This window comes from Linepithema humile, chromosome 1, assembly GCF_040581485.1.
Source record: "Linepithema humile isolate Giens D197 chromosome 1, Lhum_UNIL_v1.0, whole genome shotgun sequence".
Lineage (NCBI taxonomy): Eukaryota > Metazoa > Arthropoda > Insecta > Hymenoptera > Formicidae > Linepithema > Linepithema humile.
In genome coordinates this window covers 4,774,793-4,798,529 of record NC_090128.1, presented here as the reverse complement: position 1 = coordinate 4,798,529, position 23,737 = coordinate 4,774,793, and the positions used below count along the sequence as shown (strand labels likewise).

At 26.1% G+C, this 23,737-nt stretch overlaps 1 long non-coding RNA gene across 14 annotated transcripts in view; it reads right to left on the bottom strand.

Moving 5' to 3' along the window:
- Positions 1-7,442: 7,442 nt before the first annotated feature.
- The window catches only part of LOC105674630 (uncharacterized), a 38,779-nt gene continuing 22,484 nt past the window's right edge, over positions 7,443-23,737 (bottom strand). For 8 of the 14 annotated variants that reach the window (XR_010888029.1, XR_010888028.1, XR_010888021.1 and 5 more), the window contains 10 exons: positions 22,927-23,099; positions 20,451-22,607; positions 19,375-19,545; positions 16,673-19,056; positions 15,516-15,710; positions 12,875-15,223; positions 11,821-11,993; positions 9,354-11,501; positions 8,197-8,391; positions 7,443-7,892 (listed from right to left, as the gene is read on the bottom strand). This is a non-coding gene — a long non-coding RNA (uncharacterized lncRNA). Of the gene's footprint in view, positions 7,893-8,196; positions 8,392-9,353; positions 11,502-11,820; positions 11,994-12,547; positions 12,729-12,874; positions 15,224-15,515; positions 15,711-16,672; positions 19,057-19,349; positions 19,546-20,446; positions 22,608-22,926; positions 23,100-23,737 lie in introns of those variants that run through there. The other 6 variants (XR_010888023.1, XR_010888024.1, XR_010888019.1 and 3 more) reach the window with 6 other exon arrangements.

Below are 23,737 nucleotides of genomic sequence, written 5' to 3'. Positions count from 1 at the left end.
TAGTATTTCTATTTAAAGGCAATATCAAACTATTGTAAATACATATCAATATATGGAAAATTCATAATAATTTTATATTAAAAGTGCATCTAAAAATATACATCCTCATAACACGAATCAATACACATGGCCTTTGTTCGAAAATTATTTTGATTTCCTTCATAACCGCTGTAATAAAAAGCTTCACATTTTCTTGTATTCTTATTATACGCGTATCTCCACTGCTTGGCGCAAGGAGTCCACCATTTGCACCCATGTCCATAGTCATGATCAGTATCACAATAAGCAGGTCCTGTAAGACAGAAATACATTGTGCAAAAACTTAAATTACAACGCATGCAGTAAACTATGAAAAAAACTATATCAATTTATACACAGTTCAATATTTATTTTATTATTCCAGTAAAATTAAATTAATAACTTTATATTTCTGATAATTGTAGCAATTTATTATAATTAAATATATACATTAAATAATAAATAACAATTTGAGTTTTTCAAATTATATTAAAAGTATCATAATAGCAAATAAAATAAAAGATTATACTGTGCGTGTACAATGTAAGAGAAATAAAACGCTTTCATAACGCTTCCTTTAATTCTAGTGCCTTACGTATACGGGATTCCTCTCTTTTTGATGGACGCATGTATACCGTGCTAAACATGCTGAAAGTAACAAGCATGAATAACAAGCTTATTTTGAAACTCATCTTTTTATGCGTTGTCTTGATCAATATAATATATGCTTCTCCGAAAAGTTTATTATCAATAATTAGTATACGGACTAATCTGAAATTACATAAATTTAATTTTGATCACATATATATAAATATATTTTGATAACATTATATATAAAAAAAGATTAATGTTCAGACAAGTGAGTCATAAAATTCAATTTGATTTATGTACACGAATTTATAAGTTGTTTCAATAGAGAACGTAATTTATCTGTTCTTTACAATAACTTTAAATTGTATAATCAACACTGTTTATTATTTATCACGTGCATACATATACCAAGAAAATGAAATATAGCTCTGTACAAGAAATGTGAATAACATTGGAAAATATTAACGGTTATTCCTTCGATATGCTTCTTACGTAAGAAACTGCCGTAAAGTTACGATTGTGTTTATTGAACTTATTCGTACGAATAGAATTCGTACGTTCGGCATTATTCAGTTTTCGTCGCGATTAAAGCATAAGATAATCATAATGTGAAAAATCTTTGTGTTATAGTTACGATGCGTGTATGAATATTAAACACATCATTCTGACAAAAGAAGTCGTTAGTGCATAAGATTTACTTATAAAAAAGCAAAAATTATCCATATTATATCCATTTTTGCTGGATAAAGAAGAAAATTTTATGTCAAAAGTAATTTTGTGTTACTGTTTTACACATGTAAACAACATAGTAGAAATTTTTATAATTTTTTCATGATTTGCTACTACTGCCGTAATAGTAACATTTGATATAAAATTTTCTTCATGATATAAAACATGTTAAACTAAATTCTTTGTTTGTCACCTCTTTTACTTGTCACAAACATGCAAATAATAAGATAGTTATTAGAAAAATGGTAAAACAAGAATCCTTTAAATAATTTCAAGATTAATTAAATAGTAAGAGTAAATTTAATGTTATGATAATATTGATTGAAAGTCACTTACCAAATTCTGATAGAATTCTTTTCTTAAGAAGAATTAAGTTTGACGTGGCTAAATTTCTCGCTTAATCGTACATGCCTAAGTAAATTGCGAGGTCAAGAAACGTTTGTCACTCACAGATGATCAAAAGCAACAGCATGCAGGATCGCGATTGATCCTTCGTCTATCCTTCCTACTATAATCGTAGAGCCTGCGCGTTGTCAGTTGAGAACATGGCTGTTAAATCGCGAATATCATCGCTGTGCTATACCGTATGACCGTACGGCTAAGAAAGAACGCCTATTGCAAATTTTACGATGCTCGCAATAAATATTTGCTACAATGATAATCTGAACTACACACTCATTATAAAGTATAGTGTTTAATATTTCAATAATATAATATCTCAATAATAATAATAATACAGTAATATGATACATGTCGTATTTTTGTATTTTTGAATAAAATAATTTTTTACATTCCAAAACAAATATCATTTACTTTATTTACATTGTTTTAACTTTAAGATTAAAATTTCTAATTTATTTTCCATTAATTAAAACTAAATTTCACAGAGCGTCTACATTTAATTTCGTCTATAAACTATGAAGCGCTAACTGTGCTCATTTTACGTCGAAAACAAGAAGGATACAACATTTTCAAATTATATAAGTATTACAAGAAACAGTCTTCATCACTTTTTAATTACGATTACATGTACTAATGTTATTAAACTATTCTGCATAGTAATACATATTTAATATGTGCCAAAATAAAAGAACGGTATAAAAAAAGTAAAACAGAAATGACAAAAATGTTCAGTTTTGCTTACACATTTATATGAACAGATTTAATTTTGTCGCAGTTAATTTTTATAAAAATGCAAAATTTGTATGAACATCTGATCAAAATATCATACAGTCTTACATTTTTATTTAAAACCCGTTTGCGGGTACATTTTTCTGCAGAAGGCAAACTTTTCGGCACAAGCGTTCATTATTGAACTTGTTAGCATTCCGAACACAACCCTCCACATAAACATTCTACATTCATTTTTTATTTTGTCATAATATTTTGGTTAAAAATAATTGTAAGGATCTACGTTGTAATTGTAATCGCAATACCAAACTATAAAATCGATACACATCAAACGAAGTATTACAAACGCGCCAAATAGTCAACATCAATTAATTTTCATAAATAAAAACTCAAACACTTAAAATTTTACAATGAGAAAAAGAGAGCAATTGATGATCGTTTTATTAGAAGAACAGATTTTTAAAAAAACTAGAAAATTAAAATATGGGTATTTGCTAAGCAAACATTGATAACTGTTTTCGTGTAGCGGCATTATTTAATATTAATTAAAGAAGTAAAGCAATTTTGCATAGCAAAAAAGCAATTTAAGAGCAATTTTTTGTTGTTGTATGTTTCAAAATTATTACTATTTTTTTCAGCGCCAATTTATAATTGCACGACTGACCACGTATGTTGCGCCACATATATTTGATTGTTATACTGACAATAAACATTTAAATAAAAATATAATTTAATTAACATCAAGTTATTATAAGAATAATCATCTACTTATAAATAATGAATAAAATTAGAAAATTATAATTCTTTTTACTAGAGAGAAAATATTTATCACTTACGTCACATATTTAAAAAGACATATCAAACTTACAATATGTTAAATATCTGTATAAAATGTAAGGAAAGAATACAACATCTCTGTTGCATGTTTAAAAATTTTGATAATAATTTAGCACAATTCCAGTAATTTTATATAAGATGATATTTTTTAAACCAACATATTATTCAATTAACACTGATATATTTTTACTGAAATTTTTATATGGTTCTATATTATTAAATTATTGTACGTAGTATTATATATTTAATACAGCAACAAAATTAAAAAATTGAAAAATTAAGACGTGCTTCTTTATATTTATACAAATATTTGTACATATTTTATAAACATATTCGTAAATTTTATTTTATTACAGTCATTTATTGTAAAAATAAAACTTTTACAAGTATTTTATAAAAACTTCACAGAATCTTTCATTTAGTATTTCTATTTAAAGTCAATATCAAACTATTGTAAATACATATCAATATATAAGAAATTCTTAACAATATTATATCAAAGGTGCATCTAAACATCTGCATCTTCATGACAATAATAAGTACACATAACCTCCGTTAGAAAATTATTTTGATTTCCTTCATAACCACTGTAAAAAAAAGGTTCACATTGTCTTGTATTTATATTATACGCGTATCTCCACTGCTGATCGCAAGGAGTCCAAAATTTGCATCCATTTCCATAGTCATGATCAATATTACAATAAGAGGGTCCTGTAAGACAGAAATACATTGTGCAAGAACTTAAATTACAACGCATGCAGTAAACTATGAAAAAAAATATATTAATTTATACACAGTTTAATATTTATTCTATTTATCCAGTAAAATTAAACAGACAATTTTATATTTCCGATATTTGAAGCAATTTATGATAACCAAATATATACATTAAATAGTAATTAACAATTTGAGTTTTCCAAATTATATGAAAAGTATCATAGTAGCAAATAAAATAAAAGATTATATTGTGCGTGTACAATGTAAGAGAAATAAAACGCTTCCATAACGCTTCCTTTAATTTTAGTGTCTTACGTGAACGGCATTCTCTTTTTGATGGACGCATGTATACCGTGCTAAACGTGCTGAAGGTAACAAGTATGAATAACAAGCTTATTTTGAAACTCATTTTTTTATGCGTTGTCTTGATCAATATAATATATGCTTCTCCGAAAAGTTTATTGTCAATAATTAGTATACGAACTGATCTGAAATTACATAAATTTAATTTTGATCATAACATCATATATAAAAAAAGATTAATGTTCAGACAAGTGAATCATAAAATCCAATCTGATTTATGTACATGAATTTATAGTTGTTTCAACAGAGAACGTAAGTTTATTTGTTCTTTACAATAACTTTAAATTGTATAATCAACACTGTTTATTATTTATAAAGTGCATACATATACCAAGAAAATGAAATATAGCTCTGTAGAGGAAATGTGAATAACATTGGAAAATATTAACGGCTATTTTTTCGATATGCTTTCTATGTAAGAAACTGCCGCAAAGTTACGATTGTGTTTATTAGCCTTATTCGTACGAATGGAATTCATACGTTCGGCATTATTCAGTTTTCGTCGCGATTAAAGCATAAGATAATCATAGTGTGAAAAATCTTTGTGTTATAATTACAATGCGTGTATGAATATTAAACACATTATTTTGACAAAAGAAGTCGTTAGTGCGTAAGATTTACTTATAAAAAAGCAAAAATTATCCAAAGAAAAAAATTTTATGTCAAAAATAACTTTGTATTACTGTTTTACACATGTGAACAACATAGTAAAAATTTTTATAATTTTTTCATGGTCTGCAACTACTGCCGTACATAGTAACTTTTGATATAAAATTTTCTTCATGATATAAAACATGTTAAACTAAATTCTTTGTTTGTCATCTCTTTTATTTGTCACAAAATTGCAAATAATAAGATAGTTATTGAAAAAATGGAGAAACGAGAACAGTTTAAATGATTTTAAACGGTTAACTTTTAATATTTTTAAATCTAATTAAATAATGAAAGTAAATTTAACGTACGATAAAATTGATTAAAGGTCACTTACCAAATTCTGGTAGATTTCTTTTTCCAAAAAGAATTAAGTTTGATATGTTTAATTTTTTGACTTAATTGTACATGCCTAAGTAAATCGCAAGGTCATGAAACGTCTATCACTCACAGACGACTAAATGTAATGTACGTCGACAGCATGCAGGATCGCGGTCGATCCTTCGCCGATCCCTCTTTCTATAACCGTAGAGCCTGCGCATTGTCAGCTAATCACGTGGCTGATAAATTGCGAATATCCTCGTTGTGATATACCGTGTGGTACGGTTTTTAAAAAGTTCCTATTACAAATCTCGCGATGCTTGCAATAAATATTTGTAATAATGATAATCTGAACCATAGACTCATCATAAAGTATATATGAGTTTAATATTTTATTAATAATATAATAATGCAACAATATTATACATTTCGTATTATTTTATTTTTGAATAAAATGTTTTTTTTTATCTCGATACAGATGTTATTTACTTTATTTACATTGTTGTAACTTCAAGATTACACATCATAGTTTGAGTCCAACCAATTGAAACTAAAGGTCTGTTTTTTATAGCTGAACTGGCTGCACTAGTTCAGAGTTTATCTTTCTCCTTCCAATGTGGAGGGAAAAAGATAAACTCTGAACTAGTACAGCCAGTTCAGCTATAAAGAACAGACCTTAAGTTTCGCGGAGCTTTTACATCGAATGTCGTCTATAAATTATGAAACGCTAACTTCGTCCAATTAACGTAAAAAATGAATAGAAAGCATACAATATTTTCAAATTATATAGGTATTACAAAACACGTAATTGTTCTTAAAATTTGATTGTTCTTAATTAAAATTACACGTTCTAATGTTATTAAATTATTGTTCATAGTATAATGTATTTAATGTGTGTTAAAATAAAAAAACATAGTAAAAAAAGTAAAATAAAAACGAAGAAAATGCTTGATTTCTCTTACACATATATTTCAACGGGTTTAATTTTGTTACAATTAATTCTTGCAAAAATAAAGAATTTGTATTAATATCTGATGAAAATTCCATACAGTTTTACACTTCCAATTAAAACCTACTTGGAGGTGTAATTTTCCGACAAAATGCAAATTTTTCGGCACAAGCGTTCATTATTGAAATTGTTAACATTCTCATCACAACCCTCCACACAAACATCCTACATTTATTTTTTATGTTGTCATCATAATATTTTCTTTAAAAGTGATTGCAAGGACCTACGTTGTAATTATTATTGCATTATAAAATTATAAAATCGATGCAATACGCACCAAACGAAGTATTACAAACATTAAGTAATAATTATATTACAACAAATATTTAACATTTATTAATTTTTATAAATAAAAACTCAAAAAATTAAAACTTTATCCACGAAAAAAAAGAGCAATTGATAAGCGTTTATTCTAAAAGAACAGATTTAAAAAAAATTGGAAAATTGAAATATGGGTATTTGCTAAGTAAACAGTGATAACAGTTTTCGAATAACAGCATTATTAATATTAATTAATAAAGTGAAGCACTTACGCATAGCAATTAAAAAGTAATTTTTTGTTGCTGCACGTTTCAACATTATTACTATTATTCCCAGTGCCAACTTATGACTGCGCGACTGACCACGTGTGTTGCGTCACATATATTTGACCGTTATAATGACAATAAACATTTAAATACACCATAAAAATGTAATTTAATTAATATTATTATCAGAATATTCATCTACTCATAAATAATGATTAAAGTTAGGAAAATCTAAAATAATAATTCTTCTTACTTGAGAGAAAATATTTATCACTCACGTCACATATTTAAAAAGACATATTAAACTTTTACAATATGTTAAATATCTAAATGTAAAAAAAGAATACAAAACACTTCTGTTGCGTGTGTAATAGTTTTGATAATAATTTAGCACAATTACAGTAATTCTATATAAGATGATATTTTTTAAACCAACATAATATTCAATTAACACTGATATATTTTTACTTAAATTCTTATAAGGTTCCATATTATTAAATTATTGTACGTAGTATTATATACCTAATACAGCGACAAAAATCAAAAAATTAAAAATTAAGAAGTGCTTCTTTTTATTTATACAAATATTCTTACATATTTTATAAACAAATCTGTAAATTTTATTTTATTACAGTCATTTATTGTAAAAATAAAACACTTTTACAAGCATTTTATAAAAACTTAACAGAATCTTCCATTTAGTGCTTATTTCTATTTAAAGTCAATATTGAACTATTATAAATACATATCAATATATGGAAAATTCTTAACAATTTTACATCAAAGGTGCATCTAGAATTATGAACGATCTTCACGACACCATATCATACACGTTTCCCGCGAATGAAAATTATTTGGATTTCCTCCACAACCACTATATATAAAAGATTGACATGTTTTGTCTTTCGTATTATACCAAAATCGCCACAGGGGTGTGCAGGGGTACTGCAATTTGCAGCATATACCAACGTCATTATGATAATTACAAAAAGCAGGTCCTGTAAGAAAAAAAATACATTGTGCAAAAATTTAAATCATAACGCATGCAGTAAACTATGAACAAAAAATAAATCAATTTATACACAGTTTAATATTTATTCTATCATTCCAGTAAAATTTAACTGACAACTTTAACTGACAACTTTATTTCTGATATTTGTAACAATTTATTATAACTAAATATATACATTAAATAATAATTAACAATTTGAGTTTTCCAAATTATATAAGAAGTATCATAATAGCAAATAGCACAAAAGATTACTGTGCGTGTAGAATGTGAAAGAAAAAAAAAACACTTACTTCTAATAATGCTTGTATAATATTCTCCTAGATTAAATGTACGAGATTTCATATTTGTATTACGTGGGTATACAATGCTCAACATGCTGTAGATGACAAATACGAATAACAAGCTTATGTTGAAACCCATCCTTTCGTGTGTTGTTTTAATTAAATTTCGAATAGTTCCGTTTGATCAATATAATATATGATTCTCTGAAAATTTTATTATTAATAATTATTATACGAATTGATCTGAAATTACATAAATTTAATTTTGATCATAACATTATACATAAAAAAAGATTAATGTTCAAACAAGTGAATCATAAAGTCTAATCTGATTTATGTACACGAATTTATAAGTTGTTTCAATAGATAACGTAATTTATCTGTTCTTTACAATAACTTTAAATTGTGAAGTCAGCAATGTTTATTATTTATCACATGCATATATATACCAAAAAAATAAAATATAACTTTGTAAAGGAAATGTAAATAACATTGTTAAATATTAACAATTAATCCTTCGATACATTTCCTATGCAAGAAATTGCCGCAAATTTGTGTTTGTGTTTATTAGTATTTTGTTAGTATTATTCGTACAAATGGAATTCGCACGTTCGGCATTATTTGGTTCTGTCACGATTAAAACATAAGATAATCATAGTGTGAAAAATTTTTGCGTTATAGTTACGATGCGTGTATGAATATTAAACGCAGCACTTTGAAAAACAAATCATTAATGCATAAGATTTATTTGTAAAAGAGCAAAATTTATTATTTATATTATATCCAATCTTATTGGATTACGGAGAAAATTTTATGTCAAAAATAATTATGTACGTTAGTAATCGCGGACCATGAAGACGCGAATTGAAAATTCTTTCTATGTTTCAAATGCGAACAAAATAATAAAAATTTTTATAATTTCCTTATGGTCCGCAGCTACTGCTGAGTACATAGTTATTTTTGGTATAAAATTTTCACCGTCATTTATGTTAAATAAAATTCTCTATATATCATCTCTATCACTTTTTATAAAAATGCATATAATAAAAAAAGTTATTGGACAAATACAAAAACAAAAATTTTTTAAACATTTATGCGTCTAATAAGTCTAATTAAATAGTAAAATTAAATTTAACGTATGATAAAATTGATTGAAGGTCACTTACCAAGTTTTAGTAGATTTCTTTTCTTAAGAAGAATCAAGTTTGATATGTCCAAATTTCTGACCTAATCGTACATGTCTAAGTAAATCGCGAGGTCAGGAGACGTCTGTTACCAATAGACGACTAAATGTAACAGCATGCAGGATCGCAGTCGATCCTTCGCCGATTCCTCTTTCTATAATCGTAGAGCTTGCGCATTGTCTACTATAACGTGGCTGATAAATTACGAATATCATCGTTGTGATACACCGTATGGTATGGGTTTCAAAGGATGCCTATTGCAAATATCACGATGCTCGCACTAAATAATTGCAATAATAATAATCTGAACCATACACTCATCATAAAGTATATATAAGTTTATTTAATTTTTAATAATATAATATTTTAATTATAATATAATAATGCAACAATATTATACATTTCGTATTATTATATTTTTGAATAAAATGTTTTTTTGCATCCCGATGCAAATGTCATTTGCATTATTTACAATGTTGTAACTTGAAAATAACACATAGTTTGCATCCATCCAATTAAAACTAAGTTTCGCGGAGCTTTTACATCTAATGACGTCTATAAATTATGGAACACTATATATTTGAACAGATTTAATTTTGTCGCAGTTAATTCTTATAAAAATGCCGAATTTGTATGAACATCTGATCAAAATATCATACAGTCTTACAATGCCATTTAAAATTTGTCTGCGGGTGCATTTTTCTGCAGAAGGCAAACTTTTCGGCACAAGCGTTCATTATTGAACTTATTAGCATTTCGAACACAACCCTCCACATAAACATTCTACATTTATTTTTTACTTTGTCATAATAATATTTTGATTGAAAATAATTGTAAAGACCTACGTTGTAATTGTAATCGCATTATCAAACTATAAAATCGATACACATCAAACGAAGTACATTACAAACGCACTAAATAATCAATATCTATTAATTATCATAAATAAAAACTCAAAAATTTAAAATTTTATCAATGAGAAAAAGAGAGCAATTGATAAGCGTTTTTTTAGAAGAACAAATTTTAAAGAAAACTAGAAAATTAAAATATGGGTATTTGCTAAGCAAACTGTGATGACTGTTTTTGTGTGACGGCATTATTTAATATTGATAAAAGAAGTAAAGCAATTACGCATAGCAAAAAAGCAATTATAAAGCAATTTTTTGTTGCTGTATGTTTCAACATTATTACTATTATTCTCAACGCCAACTTATGATTGCGCGACTGACTACGTGTGTTGAGCCACATATATTTGACCGTTATAGTGACAATAAACATTTAAATACATCATAAAAATGTAATCTAATTAATATCAAGTTATTAGAATATTTATCTACTCATAAATAATGAATAAAGTTAGGAAATTCTAAAATAATAATTTTTCTTACTTGAGACAAAATATTTATCACTTATGTCACATATTTAAAAAGACACATCCAACTTTTACAATATGTTAAATATCTGTGTAAAATGTAAGGAAAGAATACAACACTCTGTTGCGTGTGTAATAGTTTTGATAATAATTTACCACGATTACAGTAATTCCATATAAGATATTTTTTAAACACACATATTATTTTAACAACACCAATTAAGTTTTATTTTAATTAGTATATGTTTAAAATTATTAAATTATTATATGTAGTATTATATACCTAATATAGCAAAAAAGAAAATAATTAATTAAAATGTACCTTTTTTTTATTTATACAAACATTCTTACATATTTATGTACATTTCCGTACATTTTATTTTATTACAGTCATTTATTGTAAAAATAGAACACTTTTACAAGCATTTTATAAAAACTTGACAGAATCTTTCATTTAGTATTTCCATTTAAAGTCAAATTTAAACTATTATAAATATATATCAATATATGGGAAATTCTTAACCAAAACTTTTTTCAAATTTTATATCAAAGGTGCATCTACTATATTGGATCTTCCTGACAAAATAGCGTACATATTTTATACGTATGATAATTATTTCGATTTCCTTCACAACCATGGTAAAAAAAAGGTTCACATTCTTTCGTACTCGTATTATACCAATATCTCAACTGCAGTTCGCAATTATCCGCATTGCAGCATACACCATCCTTCTTATGATAAACACAAGAAGGAGGTTCTGTAAGAAAGAAATACATTGTGCAAAAACTTAAATCATAACGCATGCAGTAAACTATGAAAAAAAACTACTTTATATACACAGTTGAATATTTAGTCTATCATTCCAGTAAAATTTAAGTGATAACTTTATATTTCTGATATTTGTAACAATTTATTATAACTAAATATATACATTAAATAATAATTAACAATTTGAGTTCTCTAAATTATATGAAAAGTATCATAGTAGCAAATAAAATAAAAGATTATATTGTGCGTGTACAATGTAAGAGAAATAAAACGCTTCCATAACGATTCTTTTAATTCTAGTGCCTTACCTAAATTGGATCTTTTTGATGGACGCAGGTATACCATGCTAAGCGTGCTGAAGGTAACAAGCATGAATAACAAGTTTATTTTAAAACTCATCGTTTCGTGTGTTGTCCGAATCATTGTTATAATATATGATCCTCTAAATATTTTATTATCAAGAAATAGTACAAGTACTGATCTAAAATTACATAAATTTAATTTTGATCATAACATCATTAAAAAAAAGATTTAAACAAGTGAATCATAAAATATAACTCGATTTATGTACACGAATTTATAAGTTGTTTCAACAGATAACGTAATTAATTTGTTCTTTAGAATAACTTTAAATTACAAAACCAGCACTGTTTATTATTTATCACATGCATAGATATATGTATCAAGAAAATAGAATATAGCTTTGTAGAGGAAATGTGAATAACATTATAAAATATTAACGGTTACTCTTTCAATACGTTTTCTATGTAAAAAATTGCCGCAAAGTTGTGGTTGTGTTTATTAGTCTTATTTGTAGGAATGGAATTCGTTCGGCATTATTTGGTTCCGTCACGATTAAAGCATAAGATTATCATAGTGCGAAAAATCTTTGCGTTATAGTTACAATGCGTGTATGAATATTAAACACATCACTTTGACAAAAGAAGTTATTAATGCATAAGATTTACTTATAAAAAAGCAAAATTTATTATCCATAATATATCCATTCTTGCTGGATAAAAAAGAAAATTTTATGTCAAAAATAATTTTGTATTACTGTGTTACATATGTGAACAACATAGTAAAAATTTTTATAATTTTTTCATGGTCTGCAACTACTGCCGTACATAGTAACTTTTCATATAAAATCTTCTCCGTGATATAAAACACGTTAAACTAAATTCTTTGTTTGTCATCTTTTTTACTTTTCACAAAACTGCATATAACAAAATAGTTATTAAAAAAATGGAAAAACAAGAACTGTTTAAATAATGTTAAACGGTTAAATTTTAATATTTTTAAGTCTAATTAAATAGTAAAAGTAAATTTAACGTACGATAAAATTGATTAAAGGTCACTTACTAAGTTTTGGTAGATTCTTTTTTCCAAGAATAATCGAATATGATGTGGCCAAGTTCCTCGTTTAATCGTACATGCTTAAGTAAATCGCGAGATCAAAAAACGTCTGTCACTCACAGACGTCCAAAAGGAACAGCAAGCAGGATCGCAATTGATCCTTCGTCCATTCCTCTTTCTATAACCGTAAAGCCTGCGCATTGTCAGCTAATAACGTGGCTGATAATTTGCGAATATCATCGTTGTGATACACCGTATGGTACGGTTTTAAAAGAGGGCCTATTACAAATCTCGCGATGTTTACAATAAATATTTGCAATAGTAATAATCTGAACCATACATTCATCATAAAATATATAAGTATAATATTTAATTAATAATATAATAATGCAACAATATTATACATTTTGTATTATTTTATTTTTGAATAAAATGTTTTTTTGCATCTTGATACAGATGTAATTTACTTTATTTAGATTGTTGTAATTTCAAGATTACACATCATACTTTGCGTCCAACCAACTAAAACAAAGTTTTGCGGAGCTTTTACATCAAATGTCGTCTATAAATTATAAAACGCTAACTTCGTCTAATTTACTGGAAATAAAATAGAAAGTATACAATATTTTCAAATTATGTAGATATCTCAAGAAACATTAATTGTTCTTAATTAAAATTACATGTTTCTGATGTTATTAAACTATTGTACATAATAATATATATTCAATATGTGTTACAATAAAAAAACAACATAAAAAAGGTAAAACAGAAATGAAAAAAATGTTCAGATTTTTTTGCATATATATTTTAACGGATTTACTTTTGTTACAGTTAATTCTTATGAAAATAAAGAATTTGTATGAATATCTGATCAGAATTTCATATAGTCTTACATTTTTATTTGAAACCTGCTTGCAGGTATATTTTTCCGCAGAAGACAAACTTCTCAGCACAAGCGTTCATTATTGAACTTGTTAGCATTCCCAACACAACGCACCATATAAACATTTTACATTTATTTTTTACTTTGTCATAATAATATTTTGTTTGAAAATAATTGTAAGGACCTACGTTGTAATTGTAATTGCATCACCATACTAAAATATCGATACAATACACATCAATTAAAGTATTACAAACGTATTAATTAATCAACATCCATTAATTTTCACAAATAAAAACTCAATAATTTAAAACTTTATCAATAAAAAAAAAGAGCAATTAAAGAGCGTTTTTTTACAAGGACAGATTTTAAAGAAAATTAGATAATTGAAATATGGGTATTTTCTTAACAAACAGTGATGACTGTTTTCGTGTAACGGCATTATTTAATATTAATTAATAAAGTAAAGCAATTGAGCATAACGAAAAAGCAGTTAAAGAGCAATTTTTTGTTGCTGCATGTTTTAACATTATTACACTTATTCCCAGCGCCAACTTATGACTGCACGACTGACCACGTATGTTGCGCCACATATATTTGATCGTTATACTGACAATAAACATTTAAATACATCATAAAAATGCAATTTAATTAATATCAAGGTATTAGAATATTCATCTATTCATAAATAATAAATAAAATTAGAAAATTCTAAAATTATATTTCTTCTTAGTTGAGAGAAAATGTTTATCACTTACGTCACATATTTAAAAAGACATATTAAACTTTTACAATATGTTAAATATCTAAGTGTAAAGAAGAAATACAACACTTCTGTTGCGTGTTTAAAAATTTTGATAATAATTAAACACAATTACAGTAATTCTATATAAGATGATATTTTTTAAACCAACATATTATTCAATTAACACTGATATATTTTTACCTAAATTTATATATGGTTCTTATTATTAAATTATTGTACGTGGTATTATATACCTAATACAGCGACAAAAATAAAAAAATTAGAAATTAAGAAGTGCATCCTTTTATTTATACAAATATTCTTACATATTTTATAAACATATCCGTAAATTCTATTTTATTACAGTCATTTATTGTAAAAATAAAACACTTTTACAAGCATTTTATAAAAATTTCACAGAATCTTTCATTTAGTACTTATTTCTATTTAACGTCAATATTGAACTATTATAAATACATATCAATATATGGGAAATTTTTAACAATTTTAAATCAAAGGTGCATCTAGAATTATGAACGATCTTCACGACAATATATCATACATGTTTCTAGTGAATGAAAATTATTTTGATTTCCTCCACAACCACTATATATAAAAGATTGACATGTTTTGTCTTTCGTATTATACCAATATCTCAACTGCAGTTCGCAAACATCCCCACTGCAGCATATACCAACGTCATTATCATAATTACAAAAAGCAGGTCCTGTAAGAAAAAAAATACATTGTGCAAAAATTTAAATCATAACGGATGCAGTAAACTATGAACAAAAAATAAATCAATTTATACACAGTTTAATATTTATTCTATCATTCCAGTAAAATTTAACTGACAACTATATATTTCTGATATTTGTAACAATTTATTATAACTAAATATATACATTAAATAATAATTAACAATTTGAGTTTTCCAAATTATATGAGAAGTATCATAATAGCAAATAGCACAAAAGATTACTGTGCGTGTAGAATGTGAAAGAAAAAAAAACACTTACTTCTAATAATGCTTGTATAATAATCTCCAAGAATAAATGTACGAGATTTCATATTTGTATTACGTGGGTATACAATGCTCAACATGCTGTAGATGACAAATACGAATAACAAGCTTATTTTGAAACCCATCCTTTCGGGTGTTGTTTTGATTAAATTTCGAATAGTTCCGTTTGATCAATATAATATATGATTCTCTGAAAATTTTATTATTAATAATTATTATACGAATTGATCTGAAATTACATAAATTTAATTTTGATCATAACATTATACATAAAAAAAGATTAATGTTCAAACAAGTGAACCATAAAGTCTAATCTGATTTATGTACACGAATTTATAAGTTGTTTCAATAGATAACGTAATTTATCTGTCCTTTACAATAACTTTAAATTGTAAAGTCAGCAATGTTTATTATTTATCACATGCATATATATACCAAAAAAATAAAATATAACTCTGTAAAGGAAATGTAAATAACATTGTTAAATATTAACAATTAATCCTTCGATACATTTCCTATGCAAGAAATTGCCGCAAATTTGTGTTTGTGTTTATTAGTATTTTATTAGTATTATTCGTACAAATGGAATTCGCACGTTCGGCATTATTTGGTTCTGTCACGATTAAAACATAAGATAATCGTAGTGTGAAAAATTTTTGCGTTATAGTTACGATGCGTATATGAATATTAAACGCAGCACTTTGAAAAACAAATCATTAATGCATAAGATTTACTTGTAAAAGAGCAAAATTTATTATTTATATTATATCCAATCTTATTGGATTACGGAGAAAATTTTATGTCAAAAATAATTATGTACGTTAGTAATCGCGGACCATGAAGACGCGAATTGAAAATTCTTTCTATGTTTCAAATGCGAACAAAATAATAAAAATTTTTATAATTTCCTTATGGTCCGCAGCTACTGCTGAGTACATAGTTATTTTTGGTATAAAATTTTCACCGTCATTCATGTTAAATAAAATTCTCTCTATATCATCTCTATCACTTTTTATAAAAATGCATATAATAAAAAAAGTTATTGGAAAAATACCAAAACAAAAATTTTTTAAACATTTATACGTCTAATAAGTCTAATTAAATAGTAAAATTAAATTTAACGTATGATAAAATTGATTGAAGGTCACTTACCAAATTTTAGTAGATTTCTTTTCTTAAGAAGAATCAAGTTTGATATGTCCAAATTTCTGACCTAATCGTACATGTCTAAGTAAATCGCGAGGTCAGGAGACGTCTGTTACCAATAGACGACTAAATGTAACAGCATGCAGGATCGCAGTCGATCCTTCGCCGATTCCTCTTTCTATAATCGTAGAGCTTGCGCATTGTCAGCTAATAACGTGGCTGATAAATTACGAATATCATCGTTGTGATACACCGTATGGTATGGGTTTCAAAGGATGCCTATTGCAAATATCACGATGCTCGCACTAAATAATTGCAATAATAATAATCTGAACCATACACTCATCATAAAGTATATATAAGTTTATTTAATTTTTAATAATATAATATTTTAATTATAATATAATAATGCAACAATATTATACATTTCGTATTATTATATTTTTGAATAAAATGTTTTTTTGCATCCCGATGCAAATGTCATTTGTTCTATTTATATTTTTGTAACTAAAAGATTACACATTATAGTTTGCGTCCAATCAATTAAAACTAAGTTTCGCAGATCTTTTACATCTAATGTCGTCTATAAATTATGGAACGCTAAATGTGCTGAATTTACGTAGAAAATGAATAGAAGGTATACAATATTTTCATATTATATAGATATCCCAAGAAACATTGATTGTTTTTAATTAACATGTTCTGATGTTATTAAATTATTGTATATAATATAATGTATTCAATGTGTGTTAAATTAAAAAATAAACATTGTAAAAAGAGTAAAATAAAAATGAAAGAAATGTTCGTTTTCTCTTATACATATATTACAACGGATTTAATTTTGTTACAACTAAAATTCTTATAAAAATAAAGAATTTGTATGTGTGTGTGTGTGTGTGTGTGTGTGTGTGAATATTTGATTAGAATTTCATACAGTCTTACATTTCCAACTGAACCTACTTGAAGGTGTATTTTTTGACAGAATGCAAATTTTTCGACACAAGCGTTTATTATTGAATTTGTTAGCATTCTCATCACAACCTTCTACACAAATATTCTAGATTTATTTTTTATATTGTTATAATAATATTTCCTTTGAAAGTGATTGCAAAGATCTACGCTGTAATTAAAATTGCATCACCAAACTGTAAAATCGATACAATACACATCAAATAAAGTATAACAAGCGCAACAAATAACCAATATTTTTTTAATTTTTATAAATAAAGACTTAAAAAATTAAAAATTTAACAGTGGTAAAAGAACAGCAATTGTGCAGCAATTTCACTAGAAGAATAGATTTTAATGAAGATAAGTGTAAATATAGTTTTTTGTTAAGTAAACAGTGGTGACTGTTTTCGTGTAACAGCATTTATAATACTAACTATTTAATTGAAGCAATTACGGTTATCGAAAGAACAACTGAACAGTGATTTTTTGTTGTACGTTTCAACATCATTACTTTTATTCCCAGCGCTAACTTATTACAGGTACACGACTGACCACATGTATTACGCCACGTTGAGTTGATTCATATTGACACGGAACATTTGAATACTCCATAAAAATGCAATTAATTAACATCAAGTTATAGGAAAATTTATCTACTCATAAATAATTAATAAAGTCAGCAAATTCTAAAATTACAATTCTTCTTACTTAAAAATGTTTTCTATTTACCAAACATATTTAAAAAAGCGTATCAAACATTTGGAGTATGTTAAACATCTAAATATCAAAAACGAATACAACACTTCTACTGCAAGTGTGCAATAATTTTGATAATAATTTAGCTCAATTACGGTAATTCTATATAAAATGATACTTTTAAAACCAAAATAATATTTCAATAAACACTGATTAAGTTTTATTTAAATTATTATACGCTACAATATTATTAACTTATTGTATATAGTATTGCATACCTAGTATAGCAAAAAAAAAAAATTATTATTTAAGCAATACTTTTTTTTATTCATACAAACATTCTTACATATTTTATGTACATATCCGTACATTTTATTTTATTACAGTCATTTATAGTAAAAATAAAATACGTTTACAAACATTTTATAGAAACTTCACAGAGTCTTTTATTTAGTATTTCTATTTAATGTCAATATTAAAGTATTATAAATACATATAAATGTATGAGAAATTCTTAACAATTTTATTTCTAAGGTGCATCTAGAATTATACATCATTATCACACCAAATCATACACGCTTTACGCGTTTCAAAATTATTTAGATTTCCTCTAATACCACCGTATATAAAAACATCACATGTTCTGTTATATGCATTATACCAATATCTTACATACATTTTGCAAGGAATTCCCCATCTGAGGCATTCACCAAAGTCATAAAAATCATCACAAAAAGCAGGTCCTGTAAGAAAGAAATACATTCTGCAAAAACTTAAATAATAACGCACGCAGTACATTATGAAAAAAAAATACTAATTTATATACACAGTTAAATATTTATTCTATCATTCCAGTAAAATTTAACTGACAACTTCATATTTCTAATATTTGTAACAATTTATTATAACTGAATATATACATTAAATAATAATTAACAATTTGAGTTCTTTAAATTATATGAGAAGTATCATAATAAATAAAATAAAAGATTATACTATCGTGTACAATATAAGAAAAATAAAACGCTTCCATAACCTTTCCTTTAATTCTAGTGCCTTACGTGAACGGGATTCCTCTCTTTTTGATGGACGCATGTATACCGTGCTAAACATGCTGAAGGTAACAAACATGAATAATAAGCTTATTTTGAAATCCATTCTTTCGTGTATTGTCTTAATCAATATAATATATGCTTCTCTAAAAATTTTATTATCAAGAAATACGTACTAATCTGAAATTACATAAATTTAATTTTGATTATAACATCATTTATAAAAAAAGATTTAAACAAGTGAATCATAAAATACAATCTGTTTTATGCACACGAATTTATAAATTGTTTCAACAGATAACATGATTTATTTGTTTTTTATAATAACTTTAAATTGTAAAACCAGCACTGTTTATTATTTATTACATGCATAGATATACCAAGAAAATGAAATACAGCTTTGTAGAGGAAATGTGAATAACATTGTAAAATATTAACGGTTATTTCTTCGATACGTTTTCTATGTAAGAAACTGTCGCAAAGTTGTGGTTGTGTCTATTAGTATTATTCGTACGAATAAAATTCGTTCGGCATTATTTGGTAACGTCACGATTAAAACATAAGATAATCATAATGTGAAAAATTTTTGTGTTATAGTTACGATACGTGTATGATATTAAACACAGCATTTTGACAAAAGAAGTCGTTAGTGCATAAAATTTATGAAAGAGCAATATTTATTATCCATTTTTGCTGGATAAGAGTTTTAAAAAAATTTTATGTCAAAAATAATTATGTGCGGCAGTAAACGCGGATCATGAAGCCGTGGATTGAAAATTTTATTGTGTTTTACATGTGAACAACATAGTAAATATTTTTATAATTTTTTCATGGTCTTCAACTACTGCTGTACAAAGCAACTTTTGATATTATCACCATGATATAATACATGTAAAATTAAATTTTCCGTATATCGTCTCTTTTACTTTTCACAAAAATGCATATAATAAAAGAAGTCTTTGAAATAATAGCTAAATGAGAACCGTTTAAATTTATTTAAACGGTTAAATTTTGATATTTTTTAAGTCTGATTAGACAGTAAAAGTAAATTTAATGTACGATAAAATTGATTAAAGGTCACTTACCAAGTTCTGGTTGATGTCTTTTCTTAAGAAGAATAGAGCTTGATGTAACCAAATTTCTCGCTTTATCATACATGCCTAAGTAAATCGCGAGGTCATGAGACGTCTGTCACTCAAAGACGTCTAAAAGCAACAGCAAGCAGGATCGCGATCGATCCTTCGCCTATTTTTCTTTCTATAACTATAGAGCCTGCGCATTGTCTGCTAATAACGTGACTGATAAATTACGAATATCATCATTGTAGTGGTACAGTTTATATGGTAAGGCTTTCAAAGGTTGCTTTTTGCAAATATCACGATGCTCGCAATAAGTAATTGCAATAATGATAATCTAAACCATACACTCATCTTAAAATATATATATAAGTTTAATATTTCAATAATATCAATAATATTTTAATAATACTATAATATTGCAACGATGTTATACATTTTGTATTATTATATTTTTGAATAACATGTTTTCTTGCATCCCGATACAAATGTCATTTGCATTATTTACAATGTTGTAACTTGAAAATAACACATAGTTTGCATCCATCCAATTAAAACTAAGTTTCGCGGAGCTTTTACATCTAATGACGTCTATAAATTATGGAACACTATATATTTGAACAGATTTAATTTTGTCGCAGTTAATTCTTATAAAAATGCCGAATTTGTATGAACATCTGATCAAAATATCATACAGTCTTACAATGCCATTTAAAATTTGTCTGCGGGTGCATTTTTCTGCAGAAGGCAAACTTTTCGGCACAAGCGTTCATTATTGAACTTATTAGCATTTCGAACACAACCCTCCACATAAACATTCTACATTTATTTTTTACTTTGTCATAATAATATTTTGATTGAAAATAATTGTAAAGACCTACGTTGTAATTGTAATCGCATTATCAAACTATAAAATCGATACACATCAAACGAAGTACATTACAAACGCACTAAATAATCAATATCTATTAATTATCATAAATAAAAACTCAAAAATTTAAAATTTTATCAATGAGAAAAAGAGAGCAATTGATAAGCGTTTTTTTAGAAAAACAAATTTTAAAGAAATTTAGAAAATTGAAATATGGGTATTTGCTAAGCAAACTGTAATGACTGTTTTTGTGTGACGGCATTATTTAATATTGATAAAAGAAGTAAAGCAATTACGCATAGCAAAAAAGCAATTATAAAGCAATTTTTTGTTGCTGTATGTTTCAACATTATTACTATTATTCTCAACGCCAACTTATGATTGCGCGATTGACTACGTGTGTTGAGCCACATATATTTGACCGTTATAGTGACAATAAACATTTAAATACATCATAAAAATGTAATCTAATTAATATCAAGTTATTAGAATATTTATCTACTCATAAATAATGAATAAAGTTAGGAAATTCTAAAATAATAATTTTTCTTACTTGAGAGAAAATATTTATCACTTACGTCACATATTTAAAAAGACACATCCAACTTTTACAATATGTTAAATATCTGTGTAAAATGTAAGGAAAGAATACAACACTCTGTTGCGTGTGTAATAGTTTTGATAATAATTTACCACGATTACAGTAATTCCATATAAGATATTTTTTAAACACACATATTATTTTAACAACACCAATTAAGTTTTATTTTAATTAGTATATGTTTAAAATTATTAAATTATTATATGTAGTATTATATACCTAATATAGCAAAAAAGAAAATAATTAATTAAAATGTACCATTTTTTTATTTATACAAACATTCTTACATATTTATGTACATTTCCGTACATTTTATTTTATTACAGTCATTTATTGTAAAAATAGAACACTTTTACAAGCATTTTATAAAAACTTGACAAAATTTTTCATTTAGTATTTCCATTTAAAGTCAAATTTAAACTATTATAAATATATATCAATATATGGGAAATTCTTAACCAAAACTTTTTTCAAATTTTATATCAAAGGTGCATCTACTATATTGGATCTCCCTGACAATATAGCGTACATATTTTATACGTATGATAATTATTTCGATTTCCTTCACAACCACGGTAAAAAAAAGGTTCACATTCTTTCGTACTCGTATTATACCAATATCTCAACTGCAGTTCGCAATCATCCGCATTGCAGCATACACCATCCTTCTTATGATTAACACAAGAAAGAGGTTCTGTAAGAAAGAAATACATTGTGCAAAAACTTAAATCATAACGCATGCAGTAAACTATGAAAAAAAACTACTTTATATACACAGTTGAATATTTAGTCTATCATTCCAGTAAAATTTAAGTGATAACTTTATATTTCTGATATTTGTAACAATTTATTATAACTAAATATATACATTAAATAATAATTAAGAATTTGAGTTCTCTAAATTATATGAAAAATATCATAATAGCAAATAAAATAAAAGATTATATTGTGCGTGTACAATGTAAGAGAAATAAAACGCTTCCATAACGATTCTTTTAATTCTAGTGCCTTACCTAAATTGGATCTTTTTGATGGACGCAGGTATACCATGCTAAGCGTGCTGAAGGTAACAAGCATGAATAACAAGTTTATTTTAAAACTCATCGTTTCGTGTGTTGTCCGAATCATTGTTATAATATATGATCCTCTAAATATTTTATTATGAAGAAATAGTATAAGTACTGATCTAAAATTACATAAATTTAATTTTGATCATAACATCATTAAAAAAAAGATTTAAACAAGTGAATCATAAAATATAACTCGATTTATGTACACGAATTTATAAGTTGTTTCAACAGATAACGTAATTAATTTGTTCTTTACAATAACTTTAAATTACAAAACCAGCACTGTTTATTATTTATCACATGCATAGATATATGTATCAAGAAAATGAAATATAGCTTTGTAGAAAAAATGTGAATAACATTGTAAAATATTAACGGTTATTCCCTCGATACGTTTTCTATGTTAAAGCTGCCGCAAAGTTGTGGTTGTGTTTATAAGTCTTCGTATAAATGGGATTCGTTCGGCATTATTTGGTTCAGTCACGATTAAAACATAAAATAACCATAGTGTAAAAAATTTCTGCGTTATAGTTACGATACGTGTATGAATATTAAACACATCACTTTGACAAAAGAAGTCGTTAATGCATGAGATTTACTTATTAAAGAGCAATATTTATTATCCATATTATATTCATTTTTTCTGATAAGCGAGTTTTAAAAAAATTTTACGTTAAAAATAATTATGTGCCGCAGTAACCGCGGACCATGAAGCCATGGATTGGCTTTACTGTGTTTTACTGTGTTTTACATG